The sequence below is a fragment of the Mobula hypostoma genome, chromosome 3 (genome assembly GCF_963921235.1).
Source record: "Mobula hypostoma chromosome 3, sMobHyp1.1, whole genome shotgun sequence".
Taxonomy (NCBI): Eukaryota; Metazoa; Chordata; class Chondrichthyes; order Myliobatiformes; family Myliobatidae; genus Mobula; species Mobula hypostoma.
In genome coordinates, this window is record NC_086099.1 from 173,028,102 (window position 1) to 173,046,953 (window position 18,852).

General features: G+C 44.1%; 1 long non-coding RNA gene across 1 annotated transcript in view; it reads left to right on the forward strand.

The window, feature by feature from the left end:
* Nucleotides 1-18,337, forward strand: part of LOC134343607 (uncharacterized) — a 146,556-nt gene extending 128,219 nt beyond the window's left edge. The window contains exon 3 of the long non-coding RNA XR_010017287.1: nucleotides 18,315-18,337. This is a non-coding gene — a long non-coding RNA (uncharacterized LOC134343607). The remainder of the gene's footprint in view (nucleotides 1-18,314) is intronic.
* Nucleotides 18,338-18,852: the final 515 nt, after the last annotated feature.

Here is an 18,852-nt window from a genome sequence, read left to right on the forward strand (position 1 = left end):
CGCAAAGTCGGAGGCGTCACTCTCTACTTGGAAGGGAATGGCCTCGTCCACCGCATGCATTGCTGCTTTGGCAATGTCCTCTTTAATGCAGCTGAAGGCTGCATGGGCATCAGCTGAGAGGGGAAATGTGGTGGACTTGACTGGGGGCAGGCCTTGTCTGTGTAGTTAGAGACCCATTGGGCGTAATATGAAAAGAAGCCCAGGCACCTTTTGAGGGCTATGAGGGTGTTGGGAAGAGGGAGTTCCAACAGGGGGTGCATACGGTCGGGGTCAGGGCTAATGACTCCGTTCTCCACGACACACCGAAGGATAGCAAGTCGGGTGGTTCCAAACACACACTTGTCCTTGTTATAGGTGAGATTGAAAGCTGTGGCCGCGTGGAAAATTTTTGGAGGTTGTTGTCGTGATCCTGCCAGTCATGACCGCAGATGGTGATGTTATCCCGATATGGGAACGTGGCCTTCAGTTGGCACTGGTCCACCATCCGGTCCATTTCCCTCTGAAAGACAGATACACCATTCGTAACACCGAAGGGGACGCGTAGGAAGTGACAAAGCCTGCCGTCCACGTAAGGGCGGTCCTCCCAGCGGATGGGGAGCTGATGGTAAGCGGATTTTAGGTCTATGGTCGAGTACACCTTGTACTGTGCTATCTGATTGACCATATACGCGATGCGGGGTAGAGGGTCCGCGTCGAGCTGCGTGAACCTATTGATGGTCTGGCTATAGTCCACGACCATCCTATTCTTCTCCCCGTTCCGAACAACCACCACCTGCGCCCTCCAAGGACTTGTGCTTGCCTCAATGACCCCCTCCCTGAGCAGCCGCTGCACCTCCGACTTTAATGAAGGCTCTGTCCCCCGCGCTGTACCTTCTGCTTTTAGTTGCCACAGGTTTACAGCTGGGGGTCAGGTTGGCGAACAGCAGTGGGGGAGGGATCTTGAGGGTGGAGAGGCTGCAAATGGTGTCGGTAGTGTGGCAGTTGGCATGGTGTTGGGTGGGATATGCGGGTCGGTGTGTGTGGGTGGTCAGTAGCGGGGTATGTGACGTATTCCTACAAAACTGAGAATTTACGACAGTGATTGGTGGGAGGGGCCCGTCATACTCCATTGTCACTCTTTTCAGGTGGCTCTGGAAGTCGAGACCTAATAGCACAGGGGCATACAGTTGAGGCATGACCAGTAATGTAAAGTCTCTATATTCTGTGCCCTGCACCACTAGTGTCGCTACACAATCCCCCCAGATATCTGTTGTATGCGACCCGGAAGCCATGGCGACCCCCTGACTTACCGGCCGTATCGCGAGTCTACAATTCTGCACTGTGTCTGGGTGGATCAAACTTTCCGTGTTGCCCATGTCAAATAGGCAGCTTGTCCTGCACCCCTCCACCGGGATGTCCATCATTGACCTTGTGAGCTGGTGGGGAGCGCTTTGGTTGAGGGTCACAGAGGCCAGAGTTGAGTCGCTGTCTTGGTCCGGCGTGGTGGGGTGCCTCGTGAGCACCCATTGGTCGTAGGCGGTGGGAGGTGGCACCAACCAAGATGGCCGCCCCCATGTCTTGCAGGTGGTGGCAGTGTGCAGGAAAGATGGCGGCAGGCAAGATGGCGAACCCCATGTCTCGCACGTGGTGGCGGCGTGCCGGGAAGATGGCGGCCCCCATGTCTCGCACATGGTGGCGGCATGCAGGGAAGATGGCAACCCCCATGCCTCGCATGCGGCGCTACTCGATCCCGCTCGTGGTTTGGACCTGCAGGCCTTGGCGAAGTGGCCCTTCTTTCCGCAGCTGGAGCAGGTAGCTTCTTGGGCTGGGCAGCGTTTCCGGGGGTGCTTCCCGAGTCTGCAGAAGTAGCACTTCGCAGACTCGCGACTGGCAGCAGCCGTGGTCGATTCGCCAGTGGGTTGCGGGGTCTGCAGCGTCCACGGGGCCGTCGGGAGATCGCGTGCCTGGAGAGCATCAGAGTTGTGCAGAGCGGCCTCCAGCACGTCGGCCAGCTCAATCGCCGAACCGTAAGGTAAGATTGGCGTGTTCCAGCAGCCGCTGGCGCACATACACTGACCTGGTCCCTGTGACGAAGGCATCTCTTACTAGGAGCTTCACATGCTCTTCACCCGTCAGCCCCCGGCAATCGCAGTCCTGCACGAGTGTCTGTAGGGCCTGGACGAACTCAGCTCTCGACTCTCCGGGCCGCTGCTGCCGCGTCGCTAAGCGATGTCGCGCATAGTCGGTGTTTACCGGCCGCAGGTATTGCCTTCTGAGGGTGCTCATTGCGCCATCGTAGCTCGGCTGGTCTCTAATCATAGAGTAGCCCCGTGGACTGACCCTGGAGAGGAGAACTCTGCGTTTCGTGGTGGACTCGGTCACTTCAATCTCCTCCAGGTATGATTTGAAGCAGGCCAACCAGAGTTCAAAAGCGTTTCCAGCTTCAGGTGTTTGCGGGTCGAGGTCTAGCTTGTCGGGTTTCAGGACGTGTTCCACGCTTTAAAATTATTGTTAATAAAATTGATGCACCATCAATTACTCCAAAAGACTGGAAGTAGAGTAAATACTGAAAGGCTTTTATTAACAGTAAATGGTCCCACGTCCATGCTGAGTATCTGCCCTGGATTGAGGAAGGAGCAGTGACACAATCGCCTTTATTCAGGGGTCTGTGGGAGGAGCCACAGGAGCAGTCAGCAGAGGGGCATGTCCAGGCATGTCCAGACAGGTCACTATATATATACATATATAGTTTACCACTCATAGGGAGTGATCCCTGCGGAAAGCAGAGAGAGTGGGGAGGGAAAGATGTGCTTAGTGGTGGGATCCCGTTGGAGGTGGCGGAAGTTACGGAGAATTATATGTTGGACCTGGAGGCTGGTGGGGTGGTAGGTGAGGACAAGGGGAATCCTATTCCTAGTGGGGTGGTGGGAGGATGGGGTGAGGGCAGATGTGCGTGAAATGGGAGAGATGCGTTTGAGAGCAGAGTTGATGGTGGAGGAAAGGAAGCCCCTTTCTTTAAACAAGGAGGACATCTCCTTCGTCCTGGAACGAAAAGCCTCATCCTGAGAGCAGATGCGGCAGAGACGGAGAAATTGTGAGAAGGGGATGGCATTTTTTCAAGAGACAGGGTGAGAAGAGGAATAGTCCAGGTAGCTGTGAGAGTCTGTAGGCTTATAGTAGACATCAGTGGATAAGCTGTCTCCAGAGATAGAGACAGAAAGATCAAGAAAGGGGAGGAAGATGTCAGAAATGGACCAGGTAAACTTGAGGGCAGGGTGAAAGTTGGAGGCAAAGTTAATAAAGTCAACGAGTTCTGCATGCGTGCAGGAAGCAGCGCCAATGCAGTCGTTGATGTAACGAAGGAAAAGTGCGGGACAGGTACCAGTATAGGATTGGAACACAAAGCCAACAAAAAGGCAGGCATAGCTGGGACCCATACGGGTGCCCATAGCTACACCTTTAGTTTGGAGGAAGTGGGAGGAGCCAAAGGAGAAATTATTAAGAGTAAGGACTAATTCCGCTAGACGGAGCAGAGTGGTGGTAGAGGGGAACCGGTTAGGTCTGGAATCCAAAAAGAAGCGGAGAGCTTTGAGACTTTCCTGGTGGGGAATGGAGGTATATAGGGACTGGACGTCCATGCTGAAAATAAAAGTGGGGGCCAGGGAACTTAAAATCATTGAAAAAACTCAGTGTGAGAAGTGTCACGAACATAGGTGGGAAGGGATTGAACAAGGGGGGATAAAACAGTGTCAAGGATGCAAAATGAGTTAGGTGGGGCAGGAGTAAGCTGAGACAATGGGTCTACCTGGACAGGCAGGTTTGTGGATCTTGGGTAGGAGGTAGAATCGGGAAGTGCGGGTGTGGGAACTATAAGGTTGGCAGCAGTGGATGGGAGATCCCCTGAGCGGATAAAGTCGGTGATGGTGTGGGAGACAATGGCCTGGTGCTCCTTAGTGGGGTCATGATCGAGGGATAAATAAGAGGAGGTATCCGCGAGTTGTCAGTGTGCTTCAGCAAGGTAGAGGTCAGTACACCAGACTACAGCAGCACCCCCTTATCGGCGGGTTTTATAGCAAGGTTAGGATTAGTGCGGAGGGAGTGGAGAAAAGAGCATTCGGAAGGAGTGAGGTTGGATTGGGAACAAGGTGTGGTGAAATCGAGACAGTTGATGTCCCATCAGCAGCTAGCAATAAAGAGATCCAGAGCAGGCAGAAGACCAGAGTGGGGCCTCCATGAAGAGGAGGAGGGTTGAAGATGGGAGAAGGGGTCATTGGTGGGGGTGGAAGAGTCCTTGCCGAAGAAGTAGGCTTGAAGACGGAGCTGGTGGAAGAAGAGTTCAGCGTCATGGCGAACGCGGAACTCGCTGAGGTGTGGGTGAAGGGGAACAAAGGTGAGGCCCTTACTGAGGACGGAGTGCTCTGCCTCCGACAGTTGAAGGTCGGAGGGGATGGTAAAGACCCGGCACGGATGAGAGCTGGGATCAGAGGGGGGAGCGGGGAGATTGGTGTTGTCAGTGCAGAGGGGAGGGTTGGGGTGAGAGGAAGAAGGAGCCTCCGAAGGCCCAGGAGGTGATGATGGAATGTGAGGGAGACGGGGTTGCAGAGTGGTGGTGGGCGAAGGGGAGACGGGAGTCACAATAGCAGGACGTGAAGACCCGGCCTGGAGTTCAAGGCTGGAGTCATGAGAGCTGGGATCAGAGGGGGGAGGCTGGTGTTGTCAGTGGAGAGGGAGGGTTGGGGTGAGAGGAAGATGGAGCCTCTGAGGGTCCAGGAGTTGACAGTGGGATCTGAGGGAGACGGGATTGCAGAGTGGTGGTGGGGGAAAGGGAGCCGGGAGTCACAATAGCAGCACATGAAGACCCGGCCTGGAGTTCAAGGCTGGAGTCGCAGTTGGTGGTTGCGCAATCACTTTGGAGGTGTCCATGGTCGTTGAAGCCCACATTGATGGTGCTGGAGTCGTAATCAGATTCAGTTCCAGACCAGATCAGTGCAAGACTATGTTTTACCATTTTGGGCAAATTGAGACATGGTTCAAATCTATAGCAGGCAGCTGTAAAGTCCAACATTTGCAAATTAATTATCCAAGTTCCACCTTATGAGTTAGTCAGCAGTCAAAATAATAAAACTTCTATCTTCTGAGGAGCACTGAGTAAATTAGTTTGCAAATAATTAATTCCTTCCTTCTGCAAAGAATCCCGTTGTCTCATTTCATCACAGCTTCCCTGTCCTCGCCCGATTTCTTGTCATTATTGCATTTTGGTTGAGTATTTTCATTAATGAAGGCTTTATCATGTCGTCTTCCTTCTCTCACTCATCCAACGAAAAGTCCCTTGGCACACTTTCATTGCCATTATAACTAATAAAAGAGGAGTCAATGAACAAGTTAGGAAAGCAGAGTGGAGGCAAAAATCACACCAACCATGATCTCGCTGTGTGGTGGAGAAGATTAAAGAGGCCATGCTTATACTTTTTAAGTTACATTGGAAGTGCTCAAGCACAGTAGAAAACATCCAAAGTATTTCACAATGCCCTTATAATTTTTCTGAACTTTTTTTCCCAGAACTGTACAGGAGATTAATTGTTAATTCCTGAATAATTGCCTGACCTAACTCTTATTAATCTCTGAGAGCTTGTGATTCCAGCTGCTAATGTTTCTATTTTCATTCTTCGCAAACCCTTTGATGATAGTTCACCCATCTTGCTGTCCTCTCAAAATTGATCGAACCAAAATGTACCGTTTAAACCCAGCTATGTCTCTACTGCATTCCATGTCCTATCACTGCTCCAGCTGCGTCCTGGTTGATTCCCTAATTCAACCCATTCTCTCCCTATTGCTTTTTTTTTTGTATTTTTCATTACTAATAACCGAGAGACCTGGGTAGTAATACACAAAGCATGAACCCAAAATCCCACCATATCAATTGGGAATTTAAACTCTTCCATTAAACCAAATAACAAGTGAGTGTCTGTTTTGGTGAGCATGGAAAAGTTCAACAGTTGTAAGGATCCGTCTGCTTCGTTCATGCCCTTCAGGTAATAATATCTGCCACCCTCACCTGTCATTAATGCAGTTTTGAACAGCTGAAGACTTGCACTGATTCACAGTACATGGTGTCCCACTGATTTGCCGAACTTAAAATGGCCCATTTATTTCCCCCTTCAATTTTTTTGAAAATTAATCAGTCCTCTCCTTGGATTATCCTGATCTTAGCCCCAATTTCCTGAACAATCTTTCATGAGGCAGTTTACCAATTAATACATGTGATTCCAGCACCGAGGATAAATTTAACTGCTCTCAAATGTATCTTAGAAAGCCACTTGCTTGTACCAACCCAGCACTTGAAGGAATAATAACAATCAAATTGGTGAGACCAGCGGGCATTGGGCTATACAACGGAATTGATGAAGACACACCCACACAATTGACCTTGTAAAGAAGAACAGCTGAGCACTTTTGTGCCAATGCTGCTGTTTATGCAACAATCTAACATAAATTCTCAGAATCATACCTGTCAGGAAACTAAAATGGGGGGGGGGGGCTAGAGGTCAATTCGCTGGACATTTATTGTTGGAAAAAGGTTGGAATCTATTATTTAGATAGTAACAAAGTGATGAAGCATTTTGAGCTTGATTTTATGGAATAGAAATAGAAGGATCCGAGTACACATAAACAAAACGCAGGAAGTTAATATGCAGTATAGCAAACAAATGGACAGTCAGAAATATTTTTGACCTTCATTATAAAAGTACAGAGAAAGGGGAATAAGTAAGCATGTACAGTCGACGTTTCGGGCCGAGACCCTTCGTCAGGGTCTCTTACTATCCCCCCTCCCCCTCCCACTTTCAAATCTCTTACTAGCCCCCCTCCCCCTCCCACTTTCATCTCTTACTAGCCCCCCTCCCCCTCCCACTTTCAAATCTCTAACTAGCTCTTCCTTCAGTTAGTCCTGACGAAGGGTCTCGGCCTGAAACGTCGACTGTACCTCTTCCCAGAGATGCTGCCTGGCCTGTTGCGTTCACCAGCAACTTTGAGGAATCTAAGGTGGGGGCTTATAATGGGAGGCAGGGTTTGAGGGTCGGCACAACATTGTGGCCTGAAGGGCCTGTACTGTGCTGTACTATTCTATGTTCCATATGTTGCTTGAATTTCCAGCATCTGAAGAATTCCTCGTGTTAAGGAAGTATGGCTACATTTGAACAGGGTTTTATGCACCATGCATATAATACTTTATTTTTGCCAAACAATTGATACTAGAGCCCACAATCATCACAGTAATATTTGATTCTGTGCTTCGCACTCCCTGGAGTACAAATTGATTGTAAATATTAAACATTTAAATTATAAATCATAAATAGAAAAGGGAAAGTAAGGTAGTGCAAACAAACCGAGAGACAGGTCTGGATATTTGGAGGGTATGGCCCAGGTCCAGGTCAGGATCCATTTAGCAGTCTTATCACAGTTGGAAATAAGCTGTTCCCAAATCTGGCCGTATGAGACTTCAAGCTCCTGAGCCTTCTGCCGGAGGGAAGAGGGACAAAAAGTGTGTTGGCTGGGTGGGTCGTGTCCTTGATTATCCTGGCAGCACTGCTCCGACAGCGTGCGGTGTAAAGTGAGTCCAAGGACGGAAGATTGGTTTGTGTGATGTGCTGCGCCATGTTCACAATTTTCTGCAGCTTTTTCCAGTCTTGGACAGGACAATTTCCATACCAGGTTGTGATGCACCCTAGAAGAATGCTTTCTATGGTGCATCTATCAAAATTAGCGAGGCTTTTAGGGGACAGGCCAAATTTCTTTAGCTTTCTCAGGAAGTAAAGGTGCTGGTGGGCCTTCTTGGCAGTGGACTCTGCTTGGTTGGACCAAGTCAGGTCATTTGTGATATTGACCCCGAGGAACTTAAAGATTTTGACCTGTTCCACTTGCGCACCACTGATGTAAATGGGGTCGTGCGGTCCGCTACTCCTTCTGAAGTCAACAACCAATTCCTTTGTCTTGCTGACATTGAGGGATAGGTTATAATTATGTATCAATAGGTTATCAATATGTATCATTTCTTCTGAGTGCTCACAGAAGGATTAAGGAGTTAATCCAGAGTAGGTTCACCTGCTTGATCCCTAGTTAGGGGATTATTTTATGAGGTCCGTGATGGACACCTACAGACCAAATTTAGAAAAACAGGACAAATTTTACTGTAATGAATAAGATTCTGAGATGGTTTGACAAGTTAACCACTAAGAAATAGTTTCATTTGTTCAGAAAGTATAGGCCTATGAGATATAGAGTCAGAATCTCGGCATTGATATGAGGTAGTCTGGGTCACTATGCATTGTAATTCTCCCTCTGAGATGGCCGAGGATACTCAGTCCTTGAATATATTCAAAGATGATAGATTTTTAAGTAAATCATAAGATATGGCCACTTGTCCATTACCACATTCTTGCCCAACTAATTTGGTTCAACGTTCCACCCATTTGTCCAAGACTCTCTTTCTGCAGTAACATTCTGAGTTTAAGCAAAACTAACAGTAAGAAATAACAGTTATGTTGCAGCTCGAATTTTCTGCTTATTTGACTTTTGACAATACTCTTCTTCTCTCACCTTCAAACTCCAAGCTCAAGCTGTCACAAAAACTCAGATTCTGCCTGAAATACTGAATGTTGTCAACATTTTCTGGTTTTATTTCAGCAAATATCCAAGGTCAAACCTTTCGATTTTGAATCCCTCTTATCTGGAATTTTGTCCTTAAAAATCTTTGCACATTTTGTCCTTTAAGAAACACCCAAGGTGGAACTTTTTCACTCTTTCTTTCAAAATCTCTTTTTGAAACTACTTCATGTCAATTTGAAATCCATTTCTTCTTCTGATGGGTAGTCTGAAACATCTGTGGTTGCAAATTGTTATCTTGGATGCATGGGTGTACGACACGGAATGTGCACTGAATATGAGTCACTGGTGAATATACTGCTGCTCATATTTCAATATAATTTTAATTGATTTAACAAAGAGCACAGCAAGTAAAAGACCTTCAGCTTCGTTGAAGTGTTCAGTGAAACCTGATATTTTTGGAGAAGGGAAAACCATCAGTAGGATGATGGAGTAGATCATACAAATTTTGGTGCCTAGAAGTGGGCACCAAAACCATTGTAGGACCCAAGTTTTAACCAGTGGAGAAGGCAATTGGCACTCAGGCCTCCACCAATGAGGGCATTGAATATAGAAGTTGTGTTGTAGTGTTGCAGTTGCACAAGACATTGGTGAGGACCATTTTAAGATTCAAGATTCAAGGTACATTTATTATCAAAGTACATATGCAGTGTACAACCCTGAGATTCATCTTTCTCAGACAGCCACTAAACAAAGAAGCGATATGGAACCCATTCAAAGAAAACATGAAACACCAAATGAACAAATCGCGCAAATGGCAAAAAATGAGTGAAAAACACAATATAAAACATCAAACCATTGAAACCGTCTCGGAATGTTCACAAAGTTCAGTTCAGTTCAGTTTAGTGCTGTATTGTTTGTTGCCTGCAGGCTGCAGAGCCTCTCCGCCTCGAACAAAATTGCATGAATTAGCAATAATGAAAAAAAGGAGTAACCAGAAACACATCATAACAAGAACTCTACAGAGTCCAATTCACAAACCGCGCTGATTAAACCAATATTTCGGCACCTTCCTCTGGGAGTAGCAAAAGAGACTGAGAGGAAGACCAACCAGATGCAGGCACCTTCCACTGGCAGCAGCGAGCGAGAGGGAGAGAGACTGGTCAAAGGCAGCTCGATGGCGTTGAACACCCACTTGCCTTCTGCCTCTCGTCCTCGTTCATTTCAATCCTGCTCCCCACTTTAATCAGCGAGATTGTCGAGAAATGGAGTCAATCATGTATATTAAGTTCAGATTTGGTCACCCTGCAATTGGAAAGATGGCTTTAAACTCAAAGTGTACAGGAGATTTATAAGTATTTTGCCAAAAGTTGACAGACTGAGATATGGAAGGTGGTTGAGCAGGTTGGGACTTTATTCACTAGAATATAGGAGCATGAAGGATGATCTTATAGAGGTGTATAAATATGCTTGAGTGCATAAATAGGGTGAATGCATATAGACTTTTTACCAGGCTTGAGGAATCAGGAACAAGCTGACATACGTTTAGAATGAGAGGGAAAAGATTTCATAGAAACTTGATGGGCAAGTTTTCACTCAGAGAGTCGACAATATATGAAACAAGCTGCCCGAGGAAATGGTTGAGGCAGGTACAATAGCAACATTTAAAAGGAACTAGGATATGTGTACATAGATAGAAAAGATTTAGAAGTATGTGGGCCAAATGCAGACAAGTGGGCATAGATTAGATGGTCAGCATAGACCGGATGGGCGGAATGGCTTATTTCCATGCAGTATGACTCTACGATTCCAACGTGAATGAAAATATTGAACATCCAGAGACCTTTAGACCTAAGCACAAAATAATCTGCAGACACTGGGGTCAAAGCAACACTCACAACACGCTGGAGGAACTCAGCAGGTTGGGCAGCATCCGTGGAAACGATCAGTCAATGTTTCGGGCCGGAACATTGGCAAAGGGTTCTCCTGACGAAGGGTTCCAGCCCGAAATGTTGACTGAACATTTCCACGGATGCTGCCCAACCTGCTGAGTTCCTCCTTTAGACCTGTTTTCAGCTGGTGCATTACTTGGATAAAACGAGTCTTAAGTATCATTTACATCTTATGAAACTGCTTGTAAGTAATGTTTGTCAGATGATGTTTGGTTGCTTCTTGACTTGACCCTGTGATGTCTCTACCCTCCCTGGCTGATCAGTCAGCATGTTGTCAGCTATGATGCATCCAGAACATAATGTCATCAATTCTCCAGGAATGTCTCCATCCAATGTTGGCAACTGTTCTCATTTGCAAGTGTTATCATAAACGTAAAGTTAATATTTTCCCAATAGGAATGAATGGCATTTGTACACTATAGACAAGACAGTACAGAAAATACTGCAAATTTCAAGAAGAATGCTATTTATGATCTTCAACTCATTGGGAGCTTCAGACACTGGGGTCCTGGCTCTCCCATCACCAACAGGGGTAGGAGCTAGCAGCTGGACTCTTTCCTGCTTTTTGCAGTGCTCTACAGAGTTGAGGCATTGGTGAACCCAGCCCTTTCTGAGGAGTTTTCCCACAGTCAAGGAACAAAAATTGACTGTGTGAAAACAAAAGGGCTGTCACTACTCCCTGTGTATAAAGAGCTTTACATTAAATGTGCACGGGCAAATCAGGAATAGAAAATCAGCTGTAGTGTGGCCCCGGGCACCTATACAATGTGTGTAAATGACAAAGAAAAAAAATAGCATTGTGCAAGCAGACATTTCAAATGTAATCTATCAGCATGATTAAAATTTCACTCTCTTGTTTGTGCCAATTTCACACATTAGAACTTCACACACTTTCCTAATTGAGCCACATTAATTAATCATATATGAATATAACTGCTGGCGATTTTCATAAATATCACAAACTTGCAAAGTTCACAGAGACATAGGACATTTGAGTAAGGAAAGTATTAAACCCTCCTAAATGTAACAACCTAAGTAATATGTAGATCCCACATTATTGCACTTGTTTGCATCCTTTACCTTGCCATGAGACAACCCGAGCTGGGAATAAAAAGTATTCTTGATTTATTGGTTACTGGTGGGATATAATACAAAATTGATTCATCAGCTTTTATTTTGTTACTCAATTGTTTAATTTTCAGTCAAAATGCTGGAGGAACTCAGCAGGCCAGGCAGTATCTATGCAAAAGAGTACAGTCGACGTTTCAGGCTGAAACCCTTCAGCAGGTCTCTAGGTGTGGAGTTCCTCCAGCATTTTGTGTGTGTTGCTTGGATTTCCAGCATCTACGGATTTTCTCTTCTTTGTTTAATTTTCAGAGCAGCCAATTGAGAGTTTTAAAATGATTTATGGACGAGCCTTAGAAATTTATGAGATTCTAGTTTCCTGCAGACCCTCCCACTGAAGTCTGCAAGGTCAGAGAGGGCATTTGTTTGTTTTGATCAGACAATCTTAAACATCTGTGGGTGAGAAGAGTTGATTTATGAAAGAGCCCTTAATATGTCCATCTTTCTCTACTCTCTCCCCTCTGTTGGCAGATTCTACTCTTATTTGTCAAATTTCCATTATTTCTAAAATGTCTCTTAAGATTCTCAGTCTCAGAGGGCAATCTATGTGTCAGAAGATTTTGTGCTTATTTTTTATCCTGTAGACTTGAGTACAAAAATTATTCCAGCACTGTAGTAAGAGCGTTGCACTGTAGAGGTATTAATCTGAGCTTCTAAGCTCTGGTATAAGTGTAAAAGACCTTATAATGGCATTCCAAAGATGAAAGTCAAAGTCATATGCACAAGTACATGTATGGACACGTGCAATGAAAAACTTACTTGCAGTGGCGTTGCAGGCACATAGCATCATACAATGTAGAATTTACAAGAAAAACATTAATTAAACATGAACTATATACATGTTTTACAAGAAAGAATCCAATTACAATAAAACAAAAAACAAAGATCATTTTAGTAAAGTGATCAAAGTGGCCATGGTGTTGCTAAACTGTAGTGTTTAAGGCTTTGCCAGTTGTTTCAAGAATCTGGTGGTGTGGAATCAATATTTATAAGACCATAACATATAGGAGCAGAATTAGGCCATTTGGCCCATCATGTCTGCTCTCACATTTCATCATGGCTGGTCCATTTTCCTCTCAGCCCCAATCTCCTGCCTTCTCCCCATATCCATTCATGCCCAGACTAATCAGAAATCTATCTTCCTCTGCCTTAAACATACCCTATGACCTGGCCTCCACAGCCGCCTGTGGCAATGGATTCCACAGATTCACCATTCTCTCGCTAAAGAAATTCCTCCTCATCTCCGTTCTGAAAGGATGCTCCTCTATTCTGAGGCTGTGTCCTCTCATCTTAGCCTTTCCCACCATAGGAAACATCCTCTTCACATTCACTCTATTGAAGTCTTTCAACATTCGATAGGTTTCAATGAAGTCAAGTCAAAATAAACACCAGCGAGAAAGCAAATTACCATTATACTGTTTGTATCACAACATTGTTGACAGGAGATTGCTGAAGACAAATTAGCTGCTGTGGTACCTACAGTTCAGCGATGCCTAATTTTCAGAATCAGGCTTAATATCACCAGCACCTGTCGTGAAATTTGTTGTCTTTGTGGCAGCAGTACAATGAAATACATAATAATAGAAAAACATGAATTACAGTACAGGTGTCTCCCGCTTTATGAACATTCGCTTTACAAAACCTCACTGTTACGAAAGACCTACATTGGTACCCTGTTTTCGCTTTCAGAAGGTGTTTTAACTGTTATAAAAAAAAGCAGTGCGCGATTTAAAAAAAATGCAGTGTGCGAAGAAAAGCAGCGCGCGCCCCGAGCAGCCGCTCTCCCCGGATTCAGAACTGCATTCTCGCCGGCATTGCTTAAACACGTTTCTGTGAGTAGCCGTTAGCAAGATGAGTTCTAAGGTGTCGGAAAAGCCTAAAAGAGCTCGTAAGGGTGTTACACTTAGCATAAAACTAAACATAATTAAGCGTTTCGATCGCGGTGAACGAAGTAAGGACTAAGTGAGTTTGGCTTGTGGAAGTTGATGAAGATGATGTTGAAGAGGTTTTGGCATCCCATGACCAAGAACTGATAGATGAAGAGCTGAAGCAATTGAAAGAGGAAAGGATAACAATCGAAACCCAATGCAGTAGCGAAAGTGAAGCAACTACGTGAGATTTTCGCTGCAATGATAAAGTACGACTTTAATTTTGAAAGGGTACATAGGTTTAGGGGATATTTGCAGGATGGTTTGAGTCCTTACAAAGAACTGTATGATAGAAAAATGCGCGAGGCTCAGCAGTCAAGCAAGCCTTCCACATCAGCCACAGCAGACGACGAACCTCGACCTTCGACATCGAGGCGGTCAGTCATAGGAGAAGATGATCTGCCTGCCTTAATGGAAACAGACGACGAGATGACACCCCAGTGTACCACCACCCGAACACCCAGGCTGCGGACAGATACTGTACCGATTCGCGGAGAATGCAGCAGTAGCCAGGAGGCACACAGCACATCTTTAAGAAAAAAGTGGAAATAAACATGCTAATTAATTAGGTGCCGCCCCACACGTAATTGTCAGCCCAGATCAGAGGTGATGCAATCGGCACTGAGCTGGGCCAACAATTATGTGCCGGGCAGCATCTAATTAATTAGCATGTTTATTTCAGCTTTTTTCTTAAAGATGTGCTGTATGCCTCCCGGCTACCGCTGGACTCCTGAGTGCCTCGCGGCAATGTATCGGTTGGCGGCCTGGAGGGTGGGGGCCAATGAACCAGCCAACTTGCGATGACTCAGTCTAACACACCATCATCGTGTGCTCTGCGCTGTCCCGATTCTGGTAAGTGATACTACACTGTACATAAATTATTTCTACTTTATATCGGCTGTGTATTTTTATGTGTTATTTGGTATGATTTGGCAGCTTCATAGCTTAAAGGTTACTGGAGAGAGTGTTTCTGCCAACAGCGCTTGTGTGAGATTTTCTGCCGACGGCGCTTGCATGAGATTTCCGTTACGGAAAACAGTGCAGTAATGATTGTGGAAAAGTATTTCTACTTTATATAGGCTGTGTATTTATCATATCATTCCTGCTTTTACTATATTACTGTTATTTTAGGTTTTATGTATTATTTGGCATGATTTGGTAGGTTTTTTTGGGTCTGCGAACGCTCACAAAATTTTCCCATATAAATAAATGGTAATTGCTTCTTCGCTTTACGACATTTCGGCTTACGAACCGTTTCATAGGAACGCTCTACCTTCAGATGGTGGGGGAAACCTGTAATCATATATATTAAATAGATAAATAAGTAGTGCACCAAAAAAATAAAAAATAGTGAGGTGGAGTTCATGTTCATCCAGGAATCAGATGGCAGAGGGGAAGAAGCTGTTCCTGAATCACTGCATGTGTGTGCCTTCAGGCTTCTGTACTTTCTTCCTGATGGCAGTAATGAGAACAAGGCTTGTTCTGGGGTGATGGGGGTCCTTAATGATGGATGCCATCTCTTTGAGGCATTGCTCCTCAAACACATTCTGGATATTGTGGAAGCTAGTGTCCATGATGAAGCTGACTAAATTTACACCACTCTGCAGCTTATTTTCATCCTGTGCAGTAGCCTCTCCTCACTATACCAAATGGTGATGCAGACAGTTAGAATGCTCTCCACGTTCTAAATGGCTGCATCTGTAGGAATTTGTGAGTACCTTTGGAGACATTTAGATTTAGATTATGAGGACACGTAGTTCTCTTTTATTGTCATTTAGTAAGGCATGCATTAAGAAATGATACAATGTTCCTCCGGTGTGATATCACAGAAACACAAGACAGACCAAGACAGAAAAACTGTCAAAAACCACATAATTATAACATATAGTTACAACAGTGCAAACAATACAGTAATTTGATAGAAGAACAGACCATGAGCACGGTAAAAAAAAAAGTCTCAAAGTCTCTCGAAAGTCCCAACATCTCACGCAGACGGTAGGAGGAAGAAAACTCTCCCTGCCATGAGCTTCCAGCGCTGCAAACTTGCCGATGCAGCATCCTGGAAGCACCCGACCACAGTCCGACTCTCAGTCCGTCTGAAGACTCCGAGCCTCTGACCAGCCCTCCGGCACTGAGCACTGAGCACCATCTCTGCCGAGCCCTTCGACCCCAGCCCCGGCCACCAACAACAGCAAAGCCGCGGATTTGAGGCCTTCCCTCTGGAGATTCTCGATCACACAGTAGCGGCGGCAATGGACCGGGCATTTCAGAAGTTTCTCCAGATGTTCCTCCATCCTTCTCATGTCCGTCTCCATCAAATCAGGATTGTTCACGTCCCCTATTTAACAAATACGATATCATTTCACCGGAGAGGCCGCGCGTGCTGCGTCGCGCCACCATCTTCTCCTCCTTCCAGTTTAACATACCAAATCTTCTCAACTCCTAATAAAATGTTGCCACTGTTGTGCCGCCTTTATAGCTACATCAATATGTTGGGCCTAGGAGAGATCCTCAGAGACACTGACACCCAGAAACTTGAAATTTCTCTCTTCCCACTTCTGATCACTCCATGAGGACTGGTGTGTTTTCCCTCATCTTATCCTTTCTGAAGTCCACAATCAGTTCTTTGATCTTACTGATGTTGATTGCAAGGTTGTTGCTGTGACACCACTCCACTAGCTGATATATTTCTGTCCTGTATGCCCTCTCGTCACCGTCTGAAATTCTGCCAACAATCGTGTCATCAGCAAATTTATAGATGGCATTTGATCTGTGCCTAGCCACACAGTCATTGCTGTAGAGAGAGTAGTACCAAGCACACACCCGTGAGGGGCACCAGTATTGATTGTCAGCGAGGAGGAAATGTTACTTCTGATCTGCACAAATTGTGGTCTTCTGGTAAGAACCACTTGTCTTTAATTATTTGTAAAACATTTTGGGATCTTGAGTTGTGAACAGGACTAAGAAGCGGTGTTCTCTGCATCACATAAACTATTTACCAATAATGAGAGATACAAGTTATAATTCCCTGTGCAACCATAAAATAACTACTCTTTAAGGATAAAAGGACTAACTGGTATTAATGAAACAGTCTCAATATTTCAAAGTCCTCTAAAGTAATTTTTCCCTTAAAAATTCTTCAAGCCTTAAAAATGAAAATGAGAATTATTCACGTCACATCCTTCAATCATATTCTGTCAGCTTTGAAATGCAGCATGTATAATGAGATCTGCCTTAAAGATAATCTATATAACTATCTTGAGCTTTACATTATAATTTATACTTCAAAATAATAGACCTTTAAAAAATAAAATAGTCTGTGAATTTTATGCATAAAGCAGCTTTCTGTATGTCATTTTACAATTTCAATTTTAAGATGGTTGAACCCAGCTAGTAAGAAAAATATGATTAATTTTTTATTTTATTGTTTATATTTTATACCCTCATTTAATGTTTCCTCTAATTTGTAATGACCACTGTACACAAAAATCTTGTGCTGTGCAATTTTTTTGCCCAGTGACAACTACATGTGTGCACTGAATTTTAAAAATAGAGGTATTCATTTTTAGTGCTAGCAAAACACTGTCAATAAGAACTTTAGTCTCCTCTGAGTTTGATTGTTTTTGCTCTCATTCACCTGCACCCTCACAAAACAAATGTAGCAGGCCTGTAGTGGGAAACAGAGGATTTTCTCGACCGGAGCTTTTGTACACCACCCATACATGATTTGCTTGCTAAATGACACTTTAAAAAGGTCAAGTTTCCAAATATCACTCCACTTCTTCCCAATTGCAAACTCTCCAGCAAATTTGGCATTGTGACAATACATGCTGATAACACCAGTTTCTGTATTGTACATAAATATATCTCGTAGCTGCACGTTCCTGACCTCATGAGCTTTCAGTGTAGCAGTTTCTACTGTTTCACTACGCCATTCCGCTTTCAATGAACTAGCAGTTCTTTTGCACTTCACGTCCTTTGCTTCTTTGGAATTCAACACAGTGAATCAATTATTTCTTCAATAAAAGCAGTATGAATAAGCTAGTTCTAAAATCTGCAGATAAATCATCGCAAACTCTATGTTGTCAACACAATCTGCATCAGAAACCGGAAAAGGAAATGTGATTGTGTACGATCGTGAAATACACTTAACATGCCAATGAAGTAGAGGGTAACAATCTTTTGAGCGCAGTTTAAATTCCTTTGTGCACTGGTAGCAAAAAATGTGTGCGTGCACACCTTAGAGAGAATATTGAGAAGGACAAGGCACTTTTATTCTTGTAAAGTGTTGCTATGATGTGACTATATTTTGATTTGTACCTTTGAATTTTCAAATTCTTATGTAAAAGTTGATTTTGAACAAAATAAAGCACAGCATGGCATATAGGCAAAATCTGTGCAAATTGTACGTCAAAGGAAGTAATTTAGTAACTAACAACATGTAGATTCAAGGTGCCAAGGATGTGTTAACCGATTTTGCATTAACTAAATTCAAAAGTTGGAGAATAATGAAAAGATGAGTCTCTATTTCCACTGACAGTTGGGAAAGAAATGGACATGAAAGCAAGACAATCACAAAAATCATCCATGAGAAAGATGGAAGAACTGATTTATTAAAAAGCTAATTGAAATGAAAATATACTGACTAGTCTTAAACATATTTCTCTTTTGTTAACTGTTCTCTATGGAACTAATGATAAAAATTTCTGTACTGGTCATCTCCTCACAGATGTCCATGCCTGGGCTTTGCAGTTCATTGGAGTTCTCACTTTATCATTGGACTAAACACCAGAGATGGAGCACAAATATCCTGAACTGATGGCTGAATGAACTTTATATCTGGCCACAACTGTGTCTAACTCCACTCCATTCACTGCCTGTTTTGTTTGAAAAGGTGAGTGGTTTCTTCATATTTTTGTGATTTTTCTGTTTTAATTGAAATTTATAAAACTTGAAGATTATTGAGCAAATGTATTTTTTTTGTAATTTTTATTGAGTTTCATCATAGTTCCTTTAAATTATCTGATCAAGGAGAGCGGGGGGGGCGGCGGTTGGATTGTATGCATGACAGTCAATCAGTTCAATCACATTTAAGGAGAAATGATATAAACACTAAGAAAATATTAATGAGTATTGGGAATTATCAGAATCAATGTGACTGAGGAAAATGGCAAAGCAGTGCAATTGCATCACTCCTGTTTTGAGTGCTAAATGACCACCTAAACCATCAAGAGGCATGCTCATTATGAGCTGAAAGTGTGCTGCCT